The 9,105-nt window shown below is 46.0% G+C and overlaps 1 long non-coding RNA gene across 1 annotated transcript; it reads left to right on the top strand.

Moving 5' to 3' along the window:
• The first annotated feature begins 88 nt into the window (after positions 1-88).
• Positions 89-9,083, top strand: LOC109271112 (uncharacterized). Its single transcript, XR_002081825.2, has 3 exons — positions 89-467; positions 6,375-7,991; positions 8,082-9,083. It is a non-coding gene; the product is annotated as an uncharacterized LOC109271112 (long non-coding RNA).
• Positions 9,084-9,105: the final 22 nt, after the last annotated feature.

Genomic DNA, 9,105 nt, shown 5'->3' with positions numbered 1-9,105 from the left:
AGTGCGCGCGCGAGGGGCGGGGCCAGCGGAGCGCCCCCTCCCTGCTCACGGTTCCCCAGCGTTCGCTGGCCGCTGCGGGTCTCTAAGGCACCGCGTTGAAGGGAAGGACCGGGGACAAGGGGTGACGCTGGCTGAACTGACTCAGAGCGCCGAGGCTCTACCACGGCCGCTTTATCCCACCGCCCTCTCCTGTTTCGGGTGCCCCGCATCCCCTGGACCGGGATAGGGTGTGGGGGCCCCTTGGTGGAGCAGCCTCTCCCACCCCAACCGCTGTAGCCCCCGACTGCCGCTCACCTGGCCACGCCGTGGCGGACCCCGGGATCACCGCCAGCTGAGCCATGCCCCAAGTCCCTCCGTCCGCGCCGCTGCTCGGCTTTGCAAATTCCCAACTCCGCGCCCCCTCCAGGAACCCCAACGTCCACAGCGCACTTCAGAGTTGGGATGGCTCAGGATTTCTGCAACTTCAGGTCGGTCCCCACCCACCAGGCCACGTGACTGGGGAGGGGGCAGCCCCTGCAGGCTGGCTGGAGCCGGCTTCCGGGGACACCTCCCCCACCCCCCACTCCACCTCCTGGCACCCTCTGTCCATGTACCCGCATCCGCACTTGCGAGCCGGGGGGCGCAGGGCTGGCTGGAAACCTGAGAGCCAGCCTAGGGCTGAGGTGTGGCAATGGCTCCCGCCTCCGCGCTACTGCACAGGAGTGCATGGTGCCCCACACCTGCTCTTCGGAATACCGGGGAGAAAAGCACCCCTAGAGCTCACCGTCGGGAGGGTCTTTCACTCTCCAGCATGCTTCCGAGAGCAATCGGAACTCGGTGTTCTTTGTGAGTCCTTGATACTCTCAAGCCATTCTAAAGAGCCTTTCAGGCATCTGGCTTCTGGCTTCTACCTTGCGACTTAAGACAAACCACACTTCCACCCTGGAAACCACTGCCACTACCTTCTCCCACCTTGTCTGACAGGAGCAGATACGAAGCAGAAAGATCAGCTCTAGGAAGAGAACCAACAAAAGTAACAATAACGACATTAACTGAGCTTTTACTGTGTGTCAGGTGCTGGCATAAATACTTAAAATGCGGTATTTCATGAAATCCTGGTAACAGCTTATGAGATAGTATTACCTATTATTTCCATTTTACAAGCAAATGCCGGAGACCTCCTAACTGCTCTCCTGAATGTTCTTTGATTCTCTTCTAATCCATTGTTCTTTGCTGCCAGAGTAAACCTTTCAAACTACAAGTGTGTTAATCTCACCTCTCTGTTTAAAGCACCACAAAAAACTGTCTATTGCTCTTAAGACCCACATTCTTGCATGGTCTGTCCCCACTTGGGTCTCCAATCTGCATTTCTTCTGCCTCCTGAGCCTTCTTCCCATTCCTTGGAGGAGCCATTCTCCTTGCCACATGGCCTACCCTTGAATATCCTGTTCTCTCTGCATGGAATGTCTCTTCTACCCTGTTCAGCAAACAGACCTCAGCTCCATTATCATTTCTTTAGGAAAGCCTTCTCTCAATTCCCAGAGTGGGTGAATTTTCCCTAATTATATGCTCTACATCTCTCCTGGACTTTTCTTGTGTGTGTATGTGGTAGTAGTGGGCATCTTATTGGTTGTTTGATTAATATTTATCTTCTTTACTAACTAAGCTCTAAGAAAGGCAACTGAGTCTATTTTTTTGCTTACCATTAAATCCCTAGCACAGCACATACAAGGTGCTCAATAAATACTAGTGTAAGTCAATAAATACTAGTGTCAGTATGGCAAGAAGTTAAGGTCTTGCCCAAGGAAGGCAAGTGGCACAGCTGGGAAAGACTGTCTGCCCCCAGAACATGTGCTGGACTTCCCAGACCTGGAAGGACTGGGTTTCAACTCATGAACCTGCTTCTTACCTTCCATTCCTGTCTTCAACACTTGTCCTAGATTCACAGCTCACAGCCTGCTTGTGGGAAAAGAAATCCAGAAGTCCGGAAGGCTACTCACCTGGCTTCAAGAAAGCCCCTGCCCCCTAGCCCCATTCATCAAGGGCAGGATCTCTTGGAGGGAGAGGCAAAAAGGAGGTGGGATTGCAGCTCACCTTCCAGTCCTTTGGTATGCTTCCAGCAGTGAACAACAGTGGCTGCCCTGGCCCCTTCTGTCCTGTTGCCTGGATTCCTGCCTGGTCACTCCTCCAGGCATGAATCACCCAGGGAACAGTGAAAGACAGCCTTGCCTTGTCTCTCTAGGACAGGTACCTCTGATTGGGCAATGCATCAAGGCAGGTCCAACAGTGAGGGCCCCTGGGGCTTAAGCTGGGACAGCTACTTTCCTCTGGGAGGAAGCCAGGCAGGCAGATTCCAGCTACCACTCCTTAGGCAACTAACTCAGTCTTGCAGCCCTTTTGCTGAGGATGGCCCAGTGGAAGTAAGGGGCTCCTTTTATAGCAAGATTCCCTGCTCCCCCTCTGGGAACACCAGGAAGCTGAATGTCTCTGATTGAACTGGAATTTGTCCATATCAAGTGTTGCTGAAAACTAAACAGGACTTTGGCTGGAGCTAGGGATCTTTTTATGAATGCAGAGCTCTTTGCTGTAATGGGATTTGTGTTCTGCAATTGGATCTGGGGCCAAACCACAATTGGTCCCCTTATCTCTTAGAGATCATCCTCAGCCAGACTGATAGCATCACTTCACTTAAGCATGGGTCAGTGTAGTGAGGCTAGCCTGCACATACACTATGAGTTTCTGCAAATTGCAGCCTGGCTGCTCTGTTTGAGGAGTATCATCCCTGGTAAGTTTATCCAGTTTTCCCAAATGACTATGAGAAAGTCACTTCCTGCCTCTAAGCCTCAGTTTCCTTATCTGTAAGATTGCATATAAAATTAACCTTTGTGAACTCTGGAGGGCTTTACCGACAGAAAAGATCATTAATTCTCCATATAGCCAACCTTCCCTGCCCTATTGGCCCGTCTTGGAAGAAGTATAATGTAATTCTTAAAAACAACTAGGCTTGAGGGGCACCTGGGTGGCTCAGTCGGTTGAGCGTCCTACTTTAGCTCAGGTCATGATCGTATACAGTTCGTGGGTTCAAGCCCCGCATTGGGCTTTGTGCTGACAGCTTGGAGCCTGGAGCCTGTTTTGGATTCTGTATCTCCCTCTCTCTCTCTTTGCCCCTCCCCTGCTCATGCTCTATCTTTCTCACTCTCAAAAATAAATAAACATTACAAAAAATTTTAAAAACAACTAGGCTTGAATCCCTGCTCTGCCACTTACCAGCTATATGACTAGTAAGTTACTTCACCACTGTGTTTTAGTTCCTCATCTAGAAAGCAATGCCAGTAACATCTCTGTCTCAGGGCTGCTGTGAGGATTAAATAAAATAATACACATAACACATTTTGGCACAGAGTAAAGGCTCAGCAGAAGGTAGCTACCATAGTTGTCACTTGAGACAGACTCAGGAAAACCCATAGGTTGCTAAGTCTCAGAGTGGGCTCTGACCTATGCCTGCTCCAAGCCTTTCTATAAAGCTCCAGGCAATGCAATTTGGACCTACGCATCTTATACCTTCTCTGGAGCCAAGGCCTCCTGAGGCAGGGGCTGGCCAGCTCTCTTCCTGTCCATGGTGCCTCTGAATTTACCATTCATATGGTTCTGTACTAAAGTTCCCTGCATCTTGCCTTGGCTATTGTAGAGGATTAGTCCTTGAAAAGTGTATTAGACAAATTGATGCTGTTTCAATCAGGATTTTATTTGTGTTGTTCTTATTATAAGTGACAGAAGCTTATGAGTTCAGAAGCTTCTGAAAATTTCTTAAACAAAAGTGTAAACCTTTGGGTCCTCTTATTTAAAAGTGCAGGGACTCAAATAGCCAAAGTAATTTTGAAGAAGAAGACCAAAGCAGGAGGCATCACAATCCCAGACTTTAGCCTCTACTACAAAGCTGTCATCATCAAGACAGCATGGTATTGGTACAAAAACAGACACATAGACCAATGGAATAGAATAGAAACCCCAGAACTAGACCCACAAACGTATGGCCAACTAATCTTTGACAAAGCAGGAAAGAACATCCAATGGAAAAAAGACAGTCTCTTTAACAAATGGTGCTGGGAGAACTGGACAGCAACATGCAGAAGGTTGAAACTAGACCACTTTCTCACACCATTCACAAAAATAAATTCAAAATGGATAAAGGACCTGAATGTGAGACAGGAAACCATCAAAACCCTAGAGGAGAAAGCAGGAAAAGACCTCTCTGACCTCAGCCGTAGCAATCTCTTACTCAACACATCCCCAAAGGCAAGGAATTAAAAGCAAAAATGAATTACTGGGACCTTATGAAGATAAAACACTTCTGCACAGCAAAGGAAACAACCAACAAAACTAAAAGGCAACCAACGGAATGGGAAAAGATATTTGCAAATGACATATCGGACAAAGGGCTAGTATCCAAAATCTATAAAGAGCTCACCAAACTCCACACCCGAAAAACAAATAACGCAGTGAAGAAATGGGCAGAAAACATGAATAGACACTTCTCTAAAGAAGACATCCAGATGGCCAACAGGCACATGAAAAGATGTTCAACGTTGCTCCTTATCAGGGAAATACAAATCAAAACCACACTCAGATATCACCTCACGCCAGTCAGAGTGGCCAAAATGAACAAATCAGGAGACTATAGATGCTGGAGAGGATGTGGAGAAACGGGAACCCTCTTGCACTGTTGGTGGGAATGCAAATTGGTGCAGCCCCTCTGGAAAGCAGTGTGGAGGTTCCTCAGAAAATTAAAAATAGACCTACCCTATGACCCAGCAATAGCACTGCTAGGAATTTACCCAAGGGATACAGGAGTACTGATGCATAGGGGCACCTGTACCCCAATGTTTATAGCAGCACTCTCAACAATAGCCAAATTATGGAAAGAGCCTAAATGTCCATCAACTGATGAATGGATAAAGAAATTGTGGTTTATATACACAATGGAATACTACGTGGCAATGAGAAAGAATGAAATATGGCCTTTTGTAGCAACGTGGATGGAACTGGAGAGTGTGATGCTAAGTGAAATAAGCCATACAGAGAAAGACAAATACCATATGTTTTCACTCTTATGTGGATCCTGAGAAACTTAACAGAAACCCATGGCGGAGGGGAAGGAAAAAAAAAAAGAGGTTAGAGTAGGAGAGAGCCAAAGCATAAGAGACTCTTAAAAACTGAGAACAAACTGAGGGTTGATGGGGGGTGGGAGGGAGGGGAGGGTGGGTGATGGGTATTGAGGAGGGCACCTTTTGGGATGAGCACTGGGTGTTGTATGGAAACCAATTTGACAATAAACTTCATATATTAAAAAAAAAAATAAATAAATAAAAGTGCAGGGACTTCAGGCATGGCTGGATCCAAGGGCTCAAATGACATTACCACTCTAGGCACTGAGGTGATGCCACCATAGGTAGGCTCTCCCTGTCTTGTGACTCTCAGCAGCTCCCAGTTTATAATCTGTTCTCCCAGCACTCCTCCTTTGAGTCTTCAGCTAATAGGAAGACCTTTGAGAATGGGGTATAGAAAGAGTGCTGGGGCCAGGAGACCAGAAAAGTAAATGAGAAGAGTAGAGGAGAAAGTGGAGATTTCTAAAGAGTTTTTATCCCCCTCTTTCCCACCAATGCATATTTTGCTCTGACTTTGCCCTTGGGCACCCCTGGAAGTAATGGCCACTGCCCAGAACCCCCTTTGCTCACCACCCCCATCCTTATAGCTGCAGAGTCTGCTTTCTCCTCTGGCGCCCTCCACCCCACCCCAACTCCCTCTGTCAGGAAGATTCTTCAAACACCTGTCCACTGCAGGTACCATATGTGTGCCAGGATCTCTGGCTACACAGAACCCATGACTTGGCACACAGCCCCAAAGATTATGTCTACTTTGGCAGGTTAAAGCAAAGATGAGATATTTCTGTCTTCTTCCTTCGGAGTGATTCCCAGCATCACCGTAGCCTCATAGAAACAGGGCTGATGGCAGCCCTGCTGGTGTTTTCCAAAGTTGGCTAGGTCTTTTGGATTCATTCCTGTTAGCAATGATTTTGTTTCATTTCCTGGGATAAGGACAGGCTGTGACCTCAAATCAGACAGCAAAGAGGAGAGAAGGAGGGGGAAAAAAATCTCAGTATCTGAAGCAAGAATTTCTGGGGGAAAGAGGGGAATCTAGGCTTGGCTCCAAATCTGGCTCTGCCTCCTGCTCACTGTGGAACCTTGGCCAAATTACTGCAGCTCTCTGAGCCTCAGTTTACCCATCTGGCAGGGCTCTGTGTGGTTTAAATAAAATAACATGTAAAGCACAGGGCCCAGCACAAAGTGAGCCCTCAATAAATATGAGTCCTCTTTCCCTCTCATTCCCCTCTCCAGGACTGCAGAGAACTTGGAGAAAGATCAGCCCTCAAGAGGCCAGTAGAGAGCTCTTCAGTCTGGAAACAGACCTCTGAAGATGGCAAGCCTCTCAGAATGCAGCCTAGGCCTGACCTGCCTGCTCCCAGCCGAGGGCAAGAAAGCTGCAGGGCAGCTCACTCTGGTTACCTCCGCCTGCCTCAGGCACACAGAGGCTCTACTGCTTTCCCCACGGTAGCTAAAAAAATTCCTTGGGTGTGACAGCAAGAGGCCAGTGGCCCTTGCTGAGCAAGTCCAAGGCCAAATGGGGCAAATAGTATAGGAGACACAAAGCGCCCTATGGAACATGTATAGGCACTTGGGTGTGCAGACATCTACACACCACACACACATACTCATACAATATTTACTCTGACCTATTTTCACACAGCTCTGCACGGCCCATAGAGAAAAGTCATTTGTGGTTATTTGTAAATGATTTCAAACTTACAAAAAGTTGCAAAAATAAAAACAGTCTAAAGAACAGCTCTATATCCTTTAACCAGATTATTAACATTTTACTCCATTTGCTGTATCATTTGCTTTTCCCCAACATACATAACACACTTTTTTTCTGAACCATTTGAGTATGAGTTACCTATATTATCACCCTTTACCACTAATATTTCATTGTGTATTTTCTAAGAATAGGGATTTTTCTCTTATGTAACCACAGTATAGATATAAACTTCTTGAATTTACATGGATATAACATTTTTATCTAACCTACTGTTCATATTCCAGTTTTCCATTGATCCAATAATGTTCTTTGTGACATATTCCTCCAATATAGGACCCAGGCTAGGGTCAGGTATTGTATTTGGTTGCTGTGTTTCTTTAGCCTCCTTTTGTCTGGAATAGTTCCAAAGCTTTGTCTTTTATGACATTGACATTTTTGAAGAATTCAGTCTTCCATATTATACAAAAAAAATATTTTATAGAGATATAACCTTTTGAGGAACAGACTTTTCCAAAGTGGCTACACTATTTTACATCCCTACCAGCAGTGTATGAGAATTCCAATGTCTCCACATCCTCAACAACACTTGTTATTATCTGACCCTTTAATTGTAGCTATCTTAGTGGGTGTGAGATGGTGTCTTATTGTGGTTTTGATTTGCATTCCCCTAATGGCTGATGATGGCAAACATCTTTTCATGTGCTTATTGGCCATTTATTTATCTTCTTTAGAAAAATACCTGTTCAGATCCTTTGCTCATTTTTGTTATTTGCCTTTTTATGATTGAGCTGTAAGAGTTCTTTATATATTCTGGCTACAAGACCTTTGTTAGATATATGATTTGTAAACATTTTTCCCCATTCTATGAGTTGCCTTTTCACTTTCTTGATGGTATTTTTTTAAATGCAAAAGTTTTAAATTTCATTGGTGTACAAGTTGTTTTTCAACTCCTCTCCCTTTTTAAAAATAGAGTATTCTTCATTTTGTTTGTATCTGAAATTTCTTTGTATTGACATTGAGGCTTTGCATTCTTGGCCTGAGTACTGTATAGGTGATGGTATGTTCTTTCAGGGGATGTGGAGCCATGTGATGTCCTTATGCCTTTTACTGGAGATGATAATTCTGAACATCTGATCAAGGTATTGCCTGATTTCTCTTCTGTATAATTACTAGATTTTTTTTGTCCCCCACTCATGACTTTTTAAAAGACGAAATTCTCTCTTTTCCAGGTTGTCTATACTCCATCAGCACATTTGAGTTCGGTGCTCTCCCAGGCACGTGCTGCATGGTGGTCACACCCACGTTGGCCAGGCCTGTGTCCTCATGTCTCATCAGGGACTTTGTCCTGCTGATCGTGAGGGCTCATACAGATTCCTCACTCTTTCTTTTTGGGCCCCGAGTTCACATCCTGGCCTAGTGAGTCTCTTTGTAGGCTTGATTTGCCTACAACCCTGATTACTGCCTCTCTGGAGTTAGAAGTTGGACTTTGCCATGTTGGTAACATCAAATTCGAGATAGACATTTCTGGAGAATGTGTTATCCTGGACTCAGCAAGAGGTACTGACGTCCTCACATATCAGGGGCTGAAGACTAGAAGTAAGGAAAGATGAAGGATAGACAGGCCTCTGTGCGGTGTGCTGTTCCTGACGTGAGAGCAGTCTGAGGAGATTGGACAAGTCCATTTCACTTTCCCTGCTCAGGAAGATAAGGGTTTTCAGAGGTCTTGTGTGAGAACCGAAGTCAGGCATTCTGGCCTTTCTTTCCTGCTTCAAGCTCTAATTCTGTTCCTAGAACGCATCCCACTACAAAGCCTGTGACTAAAGGACTTTGTGTTTCAGTGAGATGGGAGAAACCAGCACAGTGTGAACCCATTTAAAAATAGATTTGGGATTTAGGCTGACCCATGGGGTGGTTGGAAGGCCCAGCACACCCTCCAGTAGGTGACCAATGGCGGACACCTCCCGCCATCGCATCTCCTGCGGTGGGCACATCTGCTGGCCAGAGATTTGCTTGTGGACTCACCTGAGTCCTCTTTCCCATGATGCTGACATGGCTGGAGCTCCAGGGCCCTGGCTCCCCTGACTACTCACTGAGCTAAGTTAAGTGTCTCCTGGCTCTGGGAGGTGCTCTGAGCTCTGATTGCTACACCCCATCCTCTTTCCTATTATTGTTTCCTGCCTTGTCTTCTGAATGTTCAAATAAACCCAGCAGATGTTAAAAAAAAAAAAAAAGTATCTTGGATTTAACTTCTCA

Source organism: Panthera pardus, unplaced genomic scaffold, assembly GCF_024362965.1.
Source record: "Panthera pardus isolate Hobbes unplaced genomic scaffold, ASM2436296v1 HiC_scaffold_12, whole genome shotgun sequence".
NCBI classification, from domain to species: Eukaryota; Metazoa; Chordata; class Mammalia; order Carnivora; family Felidae; genus Panthera; species Panthera pardus.
This window is presented reverse-complemented; position numbering and strand designations above follow the sequence as displayed.